This window comes from Diabrotica virgifera, chromosome 2, assembly GCF_917563875.1.
Source record: "Diabrotica virgifera virgifera chromosome 2, PGI_DIABVI_V3a".
Lineage (NCBI taxonomy): Eukaryota > Metazoa > Arthropoda > Insecta > Coleoptera > Chrysomelidae > Diabrotica > Diabrotica virgifera.
This window is the reverse complement of record NC_065444.1, coordinates 67,861,635-67,880,660: the sequence shown is the minus strand read 5'-3', so window position 1 is coordinate 67,880,660 and position 19,026 is coordinate 67,861,635. Positions and strand designations below refer to the sequence as shown.

General features: G+C 31.3%; 1 protein-coding gene across 1 annotated transcript in view; it reads right to left on the bottom strand.

Moving 5' to 3' along the window:
• LOC126880052 (uncharacterized) overlaps window positions 1–19,026 on the bottom strand; it is a 383,829-nt gene that overhangs the window by 110,798 nt on the left and 254,005 nt on the right. The window lies entirely within an intron of this gene.

Sequence of the window (19,026 nt, the reverse complement as noted above, 5' to 3'; positions counted from 1 at the left end):
GCCCAAAAAATATGCTATTTTGTATTTACCTAGTCCTCTAGCTAACTTACGGGTAGTCAGAAGTCAAAAATTAGACCGGTTCTGAATCGGCCCTCACCCCCTCTTGAAACACAGAAAAAAAAATTCAGATCGGTTTAACTTTTCCACACACATACATACATACATACATACATACATACATACATACATACATACATACATACATATCCACAAACATTTTCCATTTTTTAAATAAAAATTGAGACATATTTCTGAGCTCGATAATTTTTGAATGGTATAACCGATTTTCAAAATTAAACATGCGTTGGAAAGGTAATGATCTATGCTATCAGAAGCCGCAAAGTAGGGCTTAAATTTTTGAAATTTTTGGGAGTTTTGGGGACGAGAACGAAAAACAGACTTTAAATGGGAAGGGCCGTAAAATCCACACCCTTGGACCAAAATGGAGATGTAACATATGGATGGACGAGTCTTTTCCTAAACTTTAAGATGGGATTTGGCTCAATTTTCAATCCAGTCAGGTTTAGAAAATCGAAAATTTCGTGTATATATAGTGTCGCTTGTAGGGGTGTTGTGCGCCATTTTGCGTATGCACGTATAATACATTTTTGTAATCAGTATTTCAAACGATTTTAAATGAGGTGTCACATGATATACTTTCCCATTACGAAATAAAATTAAAACTAACGAATTTTTTTGCCTTGAAAAAAGTAAAGCATTTTGATTTTTTCACTACAAACTACTGTAAGTTGTTAACTTATAAAGTCTCATTTTGTAGGTTTTTTAAATTTTAATCACTACATATATTGTTATGCTCTACCTTTTCTATTTATTTTGATTAATTAGCAAATTCTTAATTTGATTGATTATCCAATTATTTTTGTAATTGATACAATACCTGTAATCTGTGGCTTCTAGTATTTCTAGTTGCTTACTTCTTCCAGGGTAGAAACAGGGAAATTGACAACACTCAAATTTATATAAATGTAATCTATTGTTTTTATTAAATGCCGTGTACATATGATTCAAAATATTAAAATTTAACTTTGTTGCAACAATCTCTAACTTAATAAATTAAAACTCTAACTCTGATATCTCCTTGTTTTGACAAAATTATTTATTTAATTAATTTCTTATTTACTCATACTAAATTGAAGGAATTTTACTTTTCTTCTTTTGAATTGATTTCTCAAATTTGAAATGACTAACTGCGTTACAAAAAAATTGTTCAATAAACAAATAAACAAATATGGTCTTGATATAAATAACTTTTCTCCATTCAGACAAATGATTTGAGTAACCTTTTATTCTTCACTCCCTCGTTTTCTGGATTGCGCTGTCCTTGATTCTCTCAACACGTACTCTCTGGTTGTTGCGAAAAAGTCCCCCTCGTCAAAACTGGTTCCACGAAAAACACACAGGACTTCACAGGCTCGAATATCTTGTGTACAAACGGATAATAATCAGCTACTCGTTCTAGACAAAACAAAGGAATCTCCCTCGGACCAGGAAAATTAGCTCTTCAACCGGTCGACGATTTGGTTTCAACTTGATTCTGCTCGCAAAGGCTGATCACACCAACTCCACACTGATTCTACACTTTTAAAAAACTCGGCTGCCTTCTCTCGATGTTCATTACACACTGACTTTATTTTTCTCTCAAATCCATACCCTCACATCCATTATCCCTTCTCCCGATATTTTTCGTCCACTAAACAACAACCTCTCTCAAACCATTTATTTCTTAAGAAACCCAATATTCTTCCACATAACTTTTTCCAATTTGTAAAATTTCAAGGAAAATCATAATTAGTTATTTTCTACTGTCTACTTTTACAACTAAAATAATACAGTTTGTATACCACATTAAAACACCTTCCCGGAAGGATCTGAAAAACGTTATTGTCCCGTCAACGCTCTCTCCGCTTTCTAATCACCGAAATGTTTTCTTAATGTCCCGTCCATTTCGCCGAATAATTATCACTAATCGTTTCAATTTTTCCGAAGCACTTGTTTACTAGTAAAATTAAATTCTAAACAAATTTGGCCATATACAGTGTGATGAAAAACTATCATTTCATGGTCGTTGATATAAATTTAATTTTTTTGAATTTCCTTAAAAAAACAATTCCACAACAATATTTATTTTTATTTCATCCACTTTATATATAGGCTGTCCCAACCCAAAAGTAGCGGAACCGTTGAATATTTCGCGAAATGAACATCGGATCGAAAAAATGAAAAATATGTGTTTAATAATTTTTAAAAATCTATTAAATGATACCAAACACGACCCCCTACGTGGGATGGGGGTAACTTTAAAATATTTAATGGAGACCCCCAGTTTTAATTGCAGATTTGGATTCCTTACGTAAAAGTAAGCAACTTTTATTCGAGACATTTTTTCGAATTCTGGATAGATGGCGCAATAATCGGAAAAATGATTTATCGTGATACCATGGGTAATTTATAGAAATTGTTTAATATCTATAGAAACACATTCTCAAATGAAAAATCAAAAAACACAAGTTGAATATTTTTGATTATTTCATTCATAGGAGATTGTGACCAATAGAAAGCTACAGAAATCTGAATTAAATCGATTATTTCATTCATAGGAGATTCTGACCAATAGAAAGCTACAAAAATCTGAATTAAATCGATAATTTTTGATAATCTCCCGTCGTTAAGTATATTACGTCAGATGCCCTTCGTTGCTACGAAAAAATACATTCAGTGACATTAATGACAATTAATGTTTTAAAAATTATAAAAATGATGACTTTCAATCGTCAAATATTTATAAAAACTGTGTGTTTAATGGTACTTACATAAATAAATTACAATAAAATTTTCGAACACTCGACCTCTGAAATTAATATAGAATTTTTGCTGTCGTGACACTTTGACATAATTTCACTCGCCTTCGGCTCGTGACAGCCGAAAGTACATATATGTACAGAAAAATTTTTCTGTAACTTTTTATGTATCTAAAAAGGGAACCATTTTATGTATATCTTTCATCTATTTAAAGTGATATTTTAGTTCCAAAATTCATTTATATTGTTTAATTCCCTTTTAGGATGAGTACATATTGATATCGTTTCATATTTGTAGTTGATAATTTTTTATATCTTTTGTTTCTTTTTAAGATACATAACCTCCAAGCCACATTTCTTTTCAATCTTATTAATCGTATAAGTGTGTAGCCATTTGCTGAGTATTTATTAAAATTATAATTACTTGTAATTTTGATAAAACATGGCTAAGAAATCTTTAAAATGTATGCTGTTGCTAACACAAGGTTCCTAATCTTAGTTTTTTGACCTTATTGACGATTTTTTTCAATATTTGAGTGGAACTTCCCGAACCACAAAGGAAACACACATGGTAAATAATATGGCCACTACTGCGAGAACTAAGTTCATGGGCTCAAGTATCATGATGAAAAGACCTGTTGTATGTTGTTCCAGAGAAAATATTCTATCATTATAAAATATAATTGGCTTCACTAGATTATCGAACATTATCTAACTAATAAAAATAACCACTTTGAATAAAAGTTTGTTTACTACTTTATAACAGTGAGCAGTGTATGTAACGCCAAATTAAAAAAGAACAAGATTGAGTATCGCATCTCGTATAGTGCTCGTTCTACAATTCATCTGCGGATTTTATAGGAGATAATATAAAGTGTAATATATCGACGTATACGTATTTTTCCTTCACAAGGACATATTTTATGTGGATACCGTTGACGTGAATTGGTTTTTTATCTTTGGGGACATTTAAAACCCGAGCTTTAGGTTCCCTTATAGGGACGACCTATAATTTTAACCTTTTACTGGCCACAAAGTCTTACAGAGTGCTTACGAAGCGATGTATAGTACGCACGTATTTTGGAGGGTAAATGTAAAGTTTATCCGTTTCTCTTTAAAACAGAAAATAAAATAATATTACTATCCTTCTCTCATTTTTATTTTGTAACAAAAGTCAATATAATGTCAAAACCCGCAGTATATCAAATTATTTGTACTTCGAAAAATATTTGTCTTTTTGAAATAATTAACACAACCATATAGGCGCACCCCTAATTTGAGGCTTAGAAATCGAAAAAGCGACCATCATAGGTGAATGGCAAATTTTTATTATTCCTTATGTTTTCGAGGTCGCTGAATATGAAGTTTATTTTTATCTAGATTTGGTGGAACATGTACAAAAATCAAATCTTACGTCAAAATCAATTTTGACAATTTTTCAACTTTATCTCGCTGTATCTTTGGTCGCTGTAAATATTTTCTTTTGAAAATTTTAGTATATCATCTATGGAGTATTGAAATAACAATGATATTTATCCAAAATGTTTAAACCAATTAAAAGAGGAGTTGTTAATTTTTAAACATTTTGTCGTCAGATTTCCTTAATTTCAGGTTTTCTTAAAAAAGTTGAGAGACAAACTTTTTTGTGTATAATTTTAATCAACACAGCATTAAAACATGAGTTATGAAGAAGTTTTCTGGAAAATTTTAAGCCAAAATATGCAACAGTAAAAACTTATGTGACTTTATCGACGAGTGGCAGAATACCCCCCCCCCCCTAAAAACGCTAATTTCTCGAGATGCTGACTACGGTGTGGTGAATGGCTAATTATGTTTTTGATGGTGCTGAAAACGAAAATGAGGTTTATTTTGAATTTCATATGAAGGAACATTGTCAAAATCGCAATTTTATCCTTAAAAATAAAAAAAGTCATATCAAGTTTTTCTTAAAATTAAAAGTTGCACAATTTTTTTTCTAACATTTTGTTCACTGTACTCTACATTTTAACATAAATTGATTAAAAGGCTAAATTTCAAATTTTTTCACTCAACTTTTGCGGTTAAACTTTGGAATTTAGGAATCTGCACTTTTTATTTTAAACAATTCATAAGTTTTACTATAATAAGACAGAAACATTGAAACAGGTCCCATTGTCTTTAGAAAGGTAAGAAATAATACTTTAAAAATTTCAGAAAAAAATATTAAAATGGAACAGAGTTGTAGCAAGTTAAACGCAAAAAAACGTGATTTCATTTTTTTTTTATTTTTAGGGTAAAATAGCGATTTTGACAATGTTCCCCGCACAAAATTCAAGATAAACCTAAATTTCGTTTTCAGCACCATCAAACACATACAGTATGATTAAAATTATTGCCATTTACGACACCGTGGTCAGTATCTCGAGAAATAATCGTTTTTTGGGGTGTGTTGCTCGTCTATAAAGTCACATAACTTTTTACCTATTACATATTTTGACGTCAAATTTTCCAAAAAACTTCTTTATGAATTATATTTTATTGCTGTCTTGGTTAATATTATAAACTAAAATGTTTGTCACTCAATTTTTTTATGTAAACATGAAACTAAGGAAATCTGACGAAAAAATGTTTAAAAATTAACAACTCCTCTTTTAATTTGTTTATACATTCTGAATTAATTTTATTGTTATCCAAATACTTCCAAGGTGACGTACTAAAATTTTCAAAAGGAAATATTTACAACGACAAAAGACACAGCGAGGTAAATTTTAAAAACCATCTAAATTTATTTTTCGCATTTTTGCATAAAGTTTGATTTTTGAACATTTTCCACCAATTCTAGATAAAAATAAACTTTTTCTACGGCCGTTTAATAACATGCTCATTATTCGCTATTTTTTCATAGACAATAGCACCCATTACTGTACCCGTGAGTAATAATTCATTACTCACGGGCTGAAGTTACTCACGGGTCATTACTCACGGGCTGAAGTTAGATTCAAGTGGCGCATGAAACTTTTATTATTAATCGTATATAAACTGCAAATAAAATTACTTAAACTTGTTTATTTAATACAATAATAATTATTGTAATTTATACCAATAATTAAGTTCGAAAAATTTTTAAAGGAATTTTAACTCTAACAATGTCAGTATATTTTTTACGTTTATATCTTGTTTACTAAAAATTTTGACGTTTATCATTTAATTTAGTGACAGTGACATTAGCGCATTTTGTTTATGTTAATTGGAATTTATAACTGATATTGTGTTTGTTTTTCAAGTTATATTGTGTTAAATATGTTATAACATATTATGTATAGTTTTTTTTTTTTTTTTGAAAAATGGCTTTGGCAGAGCCAATTAGCCAGACTTGTTTGTGATATTATGTATAGTTATATTATTATATTATATATAGTTAAATGTAAATATAAATTATAACTATATATATATATGAAATACGTCCACCGACAACAGCCATTTCCTATTTATTAGATTCACTGACAGTAGGTATAAATTTAAGCTTATAATTTTTCGGACACAAATAGAACTTATATTGACTATTTATAGTTGTATTTTTACAATAAATTAGAATTTAGTAATAATAGCAACCAATTATTCAGCCACGTACTAGGGGTGGGGTAAATAGCATTTAGGTATTTTTGTAAATTATTATAATTTAAATCTCGAGTAGTTGATAATTAAATTTTTTACTAATTAAAATAAAAAAAAGGTCGTAGAAAAAGTATAGTATTCTTCTTGCATGTAATGGCTATTACTCACTCTGATGAATTACGACACTCGTCTACGGCTCGTGTCGCAAATTTCATCATCGTGAGTAATAGCCATCATTACATGCTCGTTGAATAATATACTATTATATTCAGATTCAGCGACCTAGAAAACATAAAAAATGACCAAAATTGGTCATTCAACTTAAAGTTGATTTTCGTGGTCGGTTTAACGTAATTTTAGGGGTTGCTGCCGCTCGTCTAATATGTTTTACAGATGTTAGCAGTTTTTCCAAAATAGTTATTTATGAAACAGTTCGTGAAGTAAGCTTTTTGCGAACACACGCGATTTTTAGAGCACGAGCGACAACGGAGCGCGAGCGACAACGGATTATACATCGCGTAAGTTCGCAAAAAGTACTTCACGGAGAGTTTCATACAATATTTTATCTACTCTACCATAAATAAATAAAAAAAATGTAACTCTTCGTCACTGGAATTCATTTCTATTCTACAATTTTTAGAACTTTGACATTTAAAAATCCTAACTACTTTCAAACCACAAAACTGTCAAAAATTTGGACAGCTCAAAAATGAGCTCAGATAATAGGGGTACTTAACTTCCAAAAGGATAGTATAATTCGCACGTCGAACCTAGTAGGCTTGATTGACCATTCTCCTCCATCCCTTCTTGTCATAAACGATATTTATTTATTAATAAATAGTCTAGGCGCCAGGGGGGTCACCGTGTCATATTCAATTCTGATGGACAAACTCAACGGTTTCTTATGGATTTTTGGCTGCTGATTACGAATTTCGAGGGGGGATTTCGATCCGAGTGGTCAAAAAATTGTTATAAACAATTTAATTGTTTATAAGGCTCTGGCTCATAAACTAAAAGAGATAAAAAAATGTTTTAAATAAAATTTGTTCCTTAATAAAAAATAAAGAAAAAACCGTTTACTAAACTTAAATCTAACAATTAGAACTCAAGATATTGTAAAATAAGTGCACAATGCAAATTGCAAATTGCAAAATAAGTATTTTTCGAAGCTTTATCGATCGTAACTCGGCTTCTACGCATGGAAATAAGTCTTAGAAGGTGTCGTTTTAAAGCTTAATTAACAGGCTTCCAAACAAAGTTTGTTAAATTACTTGATCTTCATTTGTTTTAAAGTTATACCCGTTTGAAGTTACAATTTTCTTAAAAATATTGTACATTCATTTGTTTATAAGGGTTTCAAGCAAATTTGAGCTATAAACATTTATACTTTAATGAACAGTAATGATAGAAAAACTCAAAAGGAACAATTTGAGGTTATGAAAATGTTCATAAGTTTATTTTTGGCCAAGATGTCGATATTTTAATGGCGCGCGCTATGAGGCGCAAGATCGGCTCACCGCGTAAAGGTTCACGCGCTAACTTCTCGATACAAATTATAATTTCTATGTATACATACGTTATCTTCATTTTTCATTTTTGAAGATCCTAATAAAATTTTATCATATAATTCTTATAATTAAATCATCATACTGTACCTCGTATCACCTTTCATTCTATTTACATTGTCTTCTATTTTTTGCACTAACTGAGAAGAAAACATTAAAAACTAATATTTCAGAAGTATAACTAAAAAGGAAGTTAATATTATTTATTAATACTATTTTTACAAACATTTTTTTCATGCATCTGCAAATCTGCATAGATATACAGGAATATACCCTCTGTATAAGTTCTTAGCGAAATTTTAACAGTTACATGGTGGTACAAGTCTGTTCTTGTAGGCAGTAAAACTAAAACTTTTTGAGGCTTCAGAGTCTAATTATCTATATGATATCCATATAAAGTGGATCTAGTTCTTTTGCAGCATCATCAAGTCCCGTCAATTGTGGGTATGCCGCCACATCATAAATGCTCGTTTTATATGCAATGATGATGATGCAAAAGAACTCGATTCATTTTTATATGGATATCATATATTGGCTCATTTTCATGCGTAGAAGCCGAGTTACGATCGATAAAGCGTCGAAGAATACATACTTACTTGACTGTGAGCCAATCTTGCGCCTCATAGCGCGCCATTAAAATTTCGACATCTTAGCCAAAAATAAACTTACGAACATTTTCGTAAGCTCAAATTGTTTCTTTTGAGTTGTTTTATCATTATTGTTAATTAAAGTATAAATGTTTATAGCTCAAGTTTGCTTAAAACCTTTATAAACAAATTATTGTACAATTTTTTTAAGAAAATTATAGCTTCAAACGGGTATGACTTTAAAACAAATGAAGATCAAATAATTTAACAAACTTTGTTTGGAAGCCTCTTAATTAAGCTTTAAAAGGATACCTTATAAGGCTCATTTGCATGACTAGAAGCCGAGTTACGGTCGTTAAAGCTTCGAAAAATACTTATTTTGCAATTTGCAATTTGCATTGTGCACTAATTTTACAATATCTTGAGTTCTAATAATTGTCGGATTTAAGTTTAGTAAACGGTTGTTTCCTCGTTTTTTATTCGGGAACAAATTTTATTTGAAACATTTTTTTATCTCTTTTAGTTTATGAGCCAGAGCCTTATAAACAATTTATAAACAACTAAATTGTTTATAACAATTTTTTGACCACTCGGATCGAAATCCCCCTTCGAAATTCGTAATCAGCAGCCCAAAATCTATAAGAAACCGTTGAGTTTGTCCATCAGAATTGAAAATGACACGGTGACCTCTATTTGGCGCCTAGACTAAAATTGAATGTATAATATTATTATACATTTAGTCCATGTGGTGAGACCGCTCCCGCCTGAAAAAAATTCTGATTCGGTTTCTTTGTGGATTCCTATTCAAAAATGTCCCCTTTAAACAAATCTATTGTTTAAACAGTTTTTTTAAAACTGTTTAAACAATAGGGCAGAAATTATTGTTTAAACAGTTTTTTTAACAAATACAAAAGATCACGTTTTTTGCACTGGAATATATATTTTTAGTTTTTTTGGGTCATTCTAAACAAGAAAGGAATCTTGTAAAAATATGCGTGTTTATCCGATTTTTTTGCCGGTGCGGCGTGCTCTATTTCAAAAATCTCCTATTTTTCGCCGAAAAATATTTTTCTAGATTCTTTGGGATATTCTAAATAAAATAAATTTCTTTACATTTTTCACAAAAGTTAATAGTTTTAAAGTTATACGCGATTTAAAATCCGAAAAATGCCAAAAAAACGCATTGCATATTGCATGTGAAAACTTGTGCTCTGGTGAAAAATAGGCATTTTGTAGATATGCTGGTTTAATTTCACAGCGACGATATTTCCTTTGTGTATTTTTCAGTCACTTGCTAATTATACTACTGCTAATTATTACAGTTCATTGCCCTTCGGTTTCCAACTGACACCATACTTTATGTTTTTTAAGCCATAAAATTTAACTATAAACCAAAGCCCAAATTTTTTAAGACTACCGATATATTTCTTGTTTATATGGTGACACTTAAGAATGCAAATCTTATAATGAGATTATGTCATTATGTATTCAAGTTAAATCATCCAAATACAGTTACAGCGATTCGAACTCGACGAGAAATTTTTTTAAGTAATTACATAATGCAAATAGTTTTGTAGGTGTGAAACACAAATAGTAAACATGAGAAAAACAAAGGAGTTGAAGCTTTAGTAGGTGAGCACACGTGGTAACATTGTACTCTCTGAAAGAAAATGATTCACTTTATTGTTTTAGATTTAATTTAAAAGTATTTAATAAATAGATCAATATTGTATAATATAACAGTATTTAATAAATAGATAAATAAATATTCAAATATGCACTCACTGATGATAACCTAATAAGGTTTGAAACCGGTTAGTGTGCTTTTGATGCTCTCTAAACAAACTGAAATATAAGACGGCTCTTGTTTCGTTTTACAACGAAATGATTATTTATTTATATTAGTATTGCTCCTATTCTGAGTATGGGGGACCATTTTTTCGTTGGATTTATACCGCACTAGACAGGAGAGAAGGGACATAGATCTCTCTCAGCTTTCTTTGCTCCAGTAATTCGTTGGTTTGCAAAATTTTAGAAACCACGAAGGTGTTATCAGAAAATTGGTCCCAATAAAGTTGTGTTTTTGATATTATTTTATTAAGCCAAAACTTTCGCATGTTTTTAGCAGATGTCGCTACGACACCAACATCATCATGTTATTTCGTTGTGAATCGATATTGGGTTAGGGTCATCAGGCGCGGATCTAGAAATTCATAATAGGGAGGCCAAATTTATCGAAAATATTATTATTATTATCCAGATTTAGCCATAAGGCTCTGAGCACAGTGCGGTTCCAGTATAGCTTGTAGTTGTCGTTTTCAAGCATTCTGTCAGCGACGTATTGATAACAAGGAAGATGGTCGGTTTGGAGAAGTACCAGTTTATTGGCTCATTCCTGGTGCATGATATTTCCTACTCAGTCATGGCGTTCTTTATAATCGGTATCGACTAACAGCTGGGAGCCCGCTGTAAGATGTTTGATAGTTTCTTTTTGCTTGACATCCATATCGGCATTTGTCATTTTGGACTTGAGCGTATTTGACTACATATTTCTGGTAATTTTTAATTGGAATAACCTGATGTTGAATGACCAGTAGGAAACCCCTTTGTTTCGGCAAATATCCTTAAGTCAACCAATAGTTCGAGACTATATTGCCGACATATTTTTGGCCGATCTCATTGAGATGTCGCCCATGGAGAGGTTTAGTCATCCAGGTTAGCATTTTTTTTCTGGCTTAGAAAGGTGATTTATGTTCATTGTTTGTTCCATTAGTTTAAGTAGCGCTGTTTTATCTACTGCGTAAATTGCGCTATTTAAAGTAGATGGTAGTGCCGCGGTAATGTTATTCTCTCTACTGCACTGAGTGGATGATATTTTTGTGTGCCTTTGCGAGAAGTGTTCTTGTTTTCTACTGAAGACTTTCTGAAGTCCGGTTTTGAACGTTATAACTCCATTATTTCAGATTGATCCACACGGCTCCTTATTTCCTTTAAGGGGAAAATTCACTCATCCCAGACACTTACGGTATCAAAAGGATTGACCTCTAGTGGCGCTGTTTCCGTGCTACCGAGCCCTACGTGACTTGGTAATGCTGGAGATTCTCCCAAAAATTTTCGTGTATTGTTTCAAAAGTGGTACAGCCTTCAATATGGTTTATCTATAGATATGTTCATTCAGACCCAACTATTTTATGGTTTCTAGAATGTTTTTCGGAATGATTCCAGTAGTAGAGTATAGTGTCTGTTACTTCAAAATCTATGTAGTTGGCGATCTTTTCGTTATATTTGACACGCAGAATATTTGTTTAGGTATCGCCACATCAATTATTAATGTTGTTTGTCTCATTAATTTATTAACTAATATGAAATATGTCCATTATTTGACACTGTTTGGTCTGTAATCCCAGTTTTGTAATTGTCATTCTCAAGCATTCTCAGGAACGTATTGATAATATGGAAGATGGAGGAGTCACACTTTGATAGCTATCTCTTAATGAATGATCTTTCCTACTAAGTCATGCCGTTTCATATATTCAGTTGCAGCAAAAGCATACATTAATAATTGCATAAATTAATAATTCAAATAAAGCATTCTGTATAAAATAGTTACACAAATTGATAATTTATAGCAGTAATGTTGCTTTGCTGAAGTCGGGTTAATTGTAAAACTGTAAAAAAATAAGAGACTAAATGCAATAGGGGGGTCCATGGATCCGTTGACCCCTCTCTGTATCCGCGCCTGAGGGTGATGCTTTCTGAACAAACTGAAATATAAGAGTTTCGTTTTATAACGAAATGATTATTTATTTATATTAGTATGCGGGAGCATTTTTCGTTGGAATTTTACCGCACTGGACAGTCGAGAAGTGAGATGCAACTCTTAGATCTCCCTCGGTCTTTTAGCTCCAACAATTCAGCGGTTTTCTAATTTTAGAAACCACGAAGGTGTTACCCAATACAGTTTTGTTTTTGATATTACTTAACTATTTTATTCAGGTAAAACTTTCGCTTGTTAAAAGTATTTGTTTAAAAGTTGCATAGTCGTGAAACATCGTACTGAATGCTAGACAGAGTAATAAATGCTTTGAGAAAGACCAAGTTAAGGGTAGGTATATAAAACGGTAATAAGGCTCACAGCGACGTACGGTAGCGAAGTATGGACAATGAAAAAAGCAAATATACAGGAAAATTACAAATATGAAAAAGAAAAATCATCATCATCACGTAGCGCTACAACCCTGGCTGGGTCCTGGCTGACAGTACAACTTTCTTCCAATTTGTTCGGTCTTCCATCAACCTAGGGTCAAATGGAATGTTCATTTTTCGGAGATCTGATTGGATGTTATAGTGGTCTTTTGCCTGTAGACAACTCCTCCCATACCAGTTTTACAAGTCTCTCGTTATGAAGTCTGTGCACGTGGCCTGCCCATCTTAGTCGCTGTGATTTAATTTCTTGGACAATATCGGTGTCATTGTAGAGTGCTTTTAATTCGATGTTGGTTCTGATCTTATACTGGTTTGTGTTAATGTCGTGGTGAGGTCCGAAAATTTTTTTAAGTATTTTTCGTTCAAAACGTCTGAGCTTTTCTTCGTTTGATTTGGTCATGGTCCACGTTTCGCATCCATATGTTAGTACAGGTGTGACGATGGATTAATAGATTTTGATCTTGGAACTTCTTGTAAAATATTTTGATTTTATAAGCTTATCCAGTGCGAATAAACAGCGATTTGCTGTGTGAAAAGGAAAATACTCAGAGCTATATATGGAGATAAAACACGGTGGAAGGTTGGATGCTATGAACAAACAGCGAGCTAGAGGAATTGTAGAACAAACCAAGCATCAGTGACTTCATAAAGGCACACATAGTGATACAGTTGAGACACGTGATGAGAATGGAAAGGAAGAGGATACCAAAGACGATCCTAAAATGAGGCCCAATCACGAAAAGAATTACTGGACGACCCAGAAAAAGTTGGTTTCAAAATGGTACACTTGGTTTTTTACTTTCTTATTTTAAATGTTTCAAAATTGCCTAGCCTAGTCGTGAAAAATCGTTGTGAATGCTGGACGGAACATAAATAATAATAAATAAAATAGTCTATTGATCTTTTGAACCATAAAAGTATGAATGTAAGCTATAAAAATCTAGTAAAACACATATAATACTGTACAGGGTGAGTTTATAGGGCGAAATTGGTCAATCATTCCATTATGGTACAAAATATCCGAAAGAGTTGTTTAAAGAAATGTAGAAAATGATATTTTCAGGCGTGGAAAATATGCCGAATTCTACAGGGTGATTAATAACTACGTGGTAAAGCAAACATACAATTTTTGAAATAGTACACCCTGTATATTTTCTCATATTTAAATTTGTCTCATCATTCCGGTTCTTACAATATGGAATTTCACACTAATATACGAGGTATTTAACGATTTATAAACATTTGTATTTCTATATCGATATGAGGTAAAAACCCTGTATATAACGAAGGAATATAAATATTTATTCATTTTACATAATAAGGTAAATAATATGTTCTAGTTTTCAAATTAAGTTTCGCAGAATTCGTTGGCGGATATTCGTATACAGGGTGAACTACAGAAACATTACGATTTTCTCATATTTTTTAACAATCGATTTATTCCTATGTTTTTTGTTCTAAATGTCCTGGTCTAAAAGTAAAGAAACATTATTTAGGATAATTTTATTCTAAATGAATAGCAAGATATTGTCTTATTTGTTTGTTGTTATTTCGTAAACATAATATATGCATTTGCCATAAATCTTTTTACCTTTTTATTCTTGACTGTTTCGTGTTTTTTAATGAAATCTGTCTAGAGATGACTAACATATCGGTACTCTAAATTAATTGTGATTACCAAGAACCATTGAATAATATAAATACGGGGTGTGTGATATTTTAATAGTTAGTTGGAATAAGTTTAGTCATCGGACATGTTCTGAATGTTGGTAATTATTTACTGTATGCAAATAACATTGTTAACGCATGACACCATTAAAGTTTTACATAAGGTATAGATATGCATACGATCTATGGCAGGTAAGAAGTGGTGCTTTTGTTATATTAGTCTCAGAATCAGAAATGTTTTTATCTAATAGACCAAGGCGCATCTGTAAAAATATTAGTACATTTGGATGTTGAGAGGTGACTCATATTTTTTGCAGAAATTGCTTGAAAATAACTCATATAATAATATATGAGTTATCCTCCCACTCAAAAAGGTCCGGAACATTGTTTAAATAATCAAAATGTCAAAAAATGAAGGAAAAATTCAATTTTTTTTGTTTTTTGATTATAACTTTAAAAGTATTCATTTCCGAGAAAAGTTACACAGACATAAAAGTTGCGTAATTAAATTTTCTGCAATATAGAATTGGTTAAATATTTTAAAAATTGACACCCTTGTTGAAAAATAGCGATAATTGCGAAAAAAAAACCTAAAAAACAAGTATTTACATTTTACGTTTTTCAACCATTTATTTTATATTTATTTATATATTTATTATTTTAAACTTAGAACCTTCATATTTTACCCCGAAAAACTCTATGATATAATAAAATAATACTGTAAATATCATTAAAATCGGTTCAATAGATTTTGCAAAATAAATTTTGCAATCCAGCTTTCGCAAAAAAAATAATTTTTTCAAAATGTTGCAGGACTTAAAATAAAGCAGACGGCAAGTTTAATTTTTTAAATATATATATAAGAATACTCTACCTTTCATTTGCAATTTGCAAAATTAAAATCGGTTAAAATCGGTAAAAACTATCACGGCGTCAAAAATTTTTTTTAAATAACATTAATTTTTGGTGCTATGCGCAGGACAGCGGATACATTTGCTCTGATTGGGCATTCCAATGACCTTTGATAGTGATTGATTAATTTTAATTTTTAGTTAATTTCGATATAAATAAATAAATTTGTTTATTGCAAAATAAAAACACATAGGTACTCTGTCCTTTGAAATAACACTTTTTTTAGTAAAAACTTTCTTTATTTATATATTTTAACTTTGTAAACATATGCACTTGTTTAAACAATATTAACAAACAATAATCAAATTATTTTGATTTTTGTGGAATTAAAATATTAAAATACTTCAAAATATAGAGTAAGAAAATAACATATTAAATAAATATTGGAAGACATTTTGGTGGAAATCAACTTGTGTGAATCGAACACCGCTGCACGCTGTCCTGCGCCGAGCACCAAAAATTAATGTTTATTTATCGATTTTAATTTTGCAAATTCCAAATGAAAGATACAGTATTCTTCTATATGTAAAAAAAAATTCAACTTGCTATCTGCTTTATTTTAGTCCTGCGACATTTTGAAAAAATGAATTTTTTCAGCGAAAGCTGGATTGCAAAATTTATTTTGCAAAATCTATTGAACTATTCCTAATGAAATTTACAATATTGTTTTACCGTATTATAAAATTTTTCTGGGTAAAATATGATTGTCCTAAGTGTAGCATAAATTGTTGAAAAACGTAAAATGCCAATACTTGTTTTTTTTTTCAAAATATGTAATTTATATTCATATGAATATCACATTCAATATCACATTAATTCTTGCATTCAGTGCATATTGTTGTGGTTTATATTTTGAACTAGTTATTTATTGAATAAAAAAATATATTAGATATATTACTACATAAATAGTATCATAAATGAAGTACATGTTTTAAAAAAATAAAATATAGGGTTGTACATTTAAGTCGAAATCAAATTTTGGATGTTATCGCTTTGAGAACCTAGTTTAAAATGTGTTACATTGCAGACTGATTTAATATTTAACAATACAATTTCCTCATAATAATATATAGCTTTATGAAAGAAAGATAACATTCGATTAAACACAAATCACCTTGAACAGGTACAACATAATTTTCTATATTTGAATTATCTGCTTCGTGGGGAATTTTTCGCAAACCCATAGTTATCTTGCAGCCGATTGATGAATGTTGAATTAATCTGATCACGATGTTTCTGATAATGGGAGTGAGTAAATAATGCTGACTCTGGGCAAACAATTAATTGGGCGGGAGATGTAATTTCGTTTATTGTCTTAGGTGGAATAAAAACGGATGAAGATGAATACACTGCTCACTTCTATAACTTTCTCTATCTAAATAAATCAAACTAGGTGGATAAATATTAGATTGATTGACTGTCCAACAAGTCTTAGTAGGTACCTACTGTCTAATATTCCATCTATTCCATCCATTCCATATGTCCTAATATCCAAGTAAAATCAAGAAATACGTCTAATTATTCTTATTTTTCTTTTTCCTCGGCTGTTCCCGTTTCAGGGGTCGTTGTTCTTTACTTTTCTTTACCACTCATTTCTGTCCATCATGTCTTCTTCACCTAAAGCTTTCTCTGTGAAGTCCTCTGCCATACAGTCGTTCTATCTTCTCCTCTGTTTTCCTTTACCTCTTTTTCCATCAACTTTCAATAGCTTTATCCTTCAGCCCACGTAGTTTTCATTTCTACGTCTGACGTGATCAAAACAGTGCAGTCTTTGTACTTGAATCAATTTGAAACTGTAGTCACCTGTCGTTCCTGACCGTGCCCCTTACAGTCTTAACCAACATCTCCCGTAACATTTTCATTTCAGATACCTCCATCTTCTGTTCCTGAATCTTCTTTACAGGCGACACTTCACCACTGTCCAATAAGAATGGCTCTCGGCCATATCTCAGGAACCGTTGTTCCTGAGATATGGCCAATAAAATTGTTGTTTTAATTAATTATATACGTTTACATCTGGAAAATGTTTCTTTGTTTTTTCCATAGCACACTACTTTTCTTTAACTTGGTTTACTGGTGACATTAACAGTTGTTTAAAATTTACACGTTTCTTAAGATATCCCGAGATATAAAAACAGGTATCGACATGCGGTTTTCGGTATTATGTTGCTAATTTGGTGTAATTTTGTAATACAGATTTAAAAAGGCATACTTGTATTTAATATTCTCCAAAGAAAACTGGATTTCCGAAAATAATTAAATATCGGCTCCTAGCTTGCATATTACTTATTAGGCTATTTCGAAAATAAGACAGTTACATTGACGAAAAATTACTTTTGCTTCTGTTACTGTCCCAAATCATAACCATATTACATATTTGGTTAAAAACGAATTAAATAATCATCTTGCCTTCAACTTATTTTATAGAATGAGTATTCTCTCCAGATTATAATTGTACAACTCTTCATTCTACTCCACCACAGAAAGCAATGCAATATTAAATTCTTGGTCGACATTCATTTTACGCACGTCCAAATTGTCCACAACAATGAAACTGAAACCGAGAAACAGAACACGACCCATTTCATGAAACACGTTTCAAGAAGATAAAAAAAATGTTTCATGACCATGAATCACACTCGTTTCATACATGGCCGGACGTCTATTTGGTTAGAAGTGTTTTATTTCCATGAAACGTGTTTCATGTTTCATGTTTCTTTGGTGTGCGGCCTTCCGAAGATAAAAATGTTTCATGAGGATGAATCACACTCGTTTCATTGGTAGGCGGACTTCTATTTGTTTATCAGTGTTTTATTTTCATGAAACGTGTTTCACATTTCATGTTTCTTTGGTGTGCGGCTTCCTTAGCGCACACCAAAGTGCGCACACTTAGCGTACACCACTTTTAAGTGTAATAACGTATGCAATTATTGTGCCCCAATTTTACTATGATTTCGATTAGAACATCTTATAATCGTCTTATAGTAATCTTATAAATCTTTTCTGAGCTATGCAATTTAACATAATCAAGTAACAAAAATATAAAAGAGTACGAAATGAATTAAACTCAATAGTAAGAAGGAAGATTTTCAAAAGAGATGGAGCACGAATTTTATGGGATGCAAAAGGAAATGTGGAAAATGATAAGAGGTCAAAGAGCAGAGATGAAGGAATTGATAGAAGTAAAACATCTTGATACAAATACATGGACAACTTGCCTAAAAAACCTCTATCAAATAGCTAATCACGAATAACTGCGAATCCGTAGCGAATATTATTGTGCATTATTGTAAAATTGAAGCACGACCTCAGTAAGAACACAAAATTCACATCCGAAACAAAAAAGTGTTGTTTATTTGTCTTTACCGACTCAAAATGCTTTATAACTGCGGAAAAATTAATGAGTAATTCTCATCCGGCTTATTTTCCTGACATCCCATTCGATTACTATGTGTTCCCAAATCCGAAGAAATGGCTCGTAAATAACAATTCCGCTCGAACCAAGAGATAATTGACTAAACAAACGCGTATTTTGTAAAGCTTTCAAAATCGTATTATTCGAAGAGCATCAAGAAGTTGAAAATCAGGGAATTGTATAGATCTAAAAGCGCTAATAATATGTAATAATTTTCTGGCAAACACGTTTTTCATTTCAAAGGAGGTTACTTATTTGAC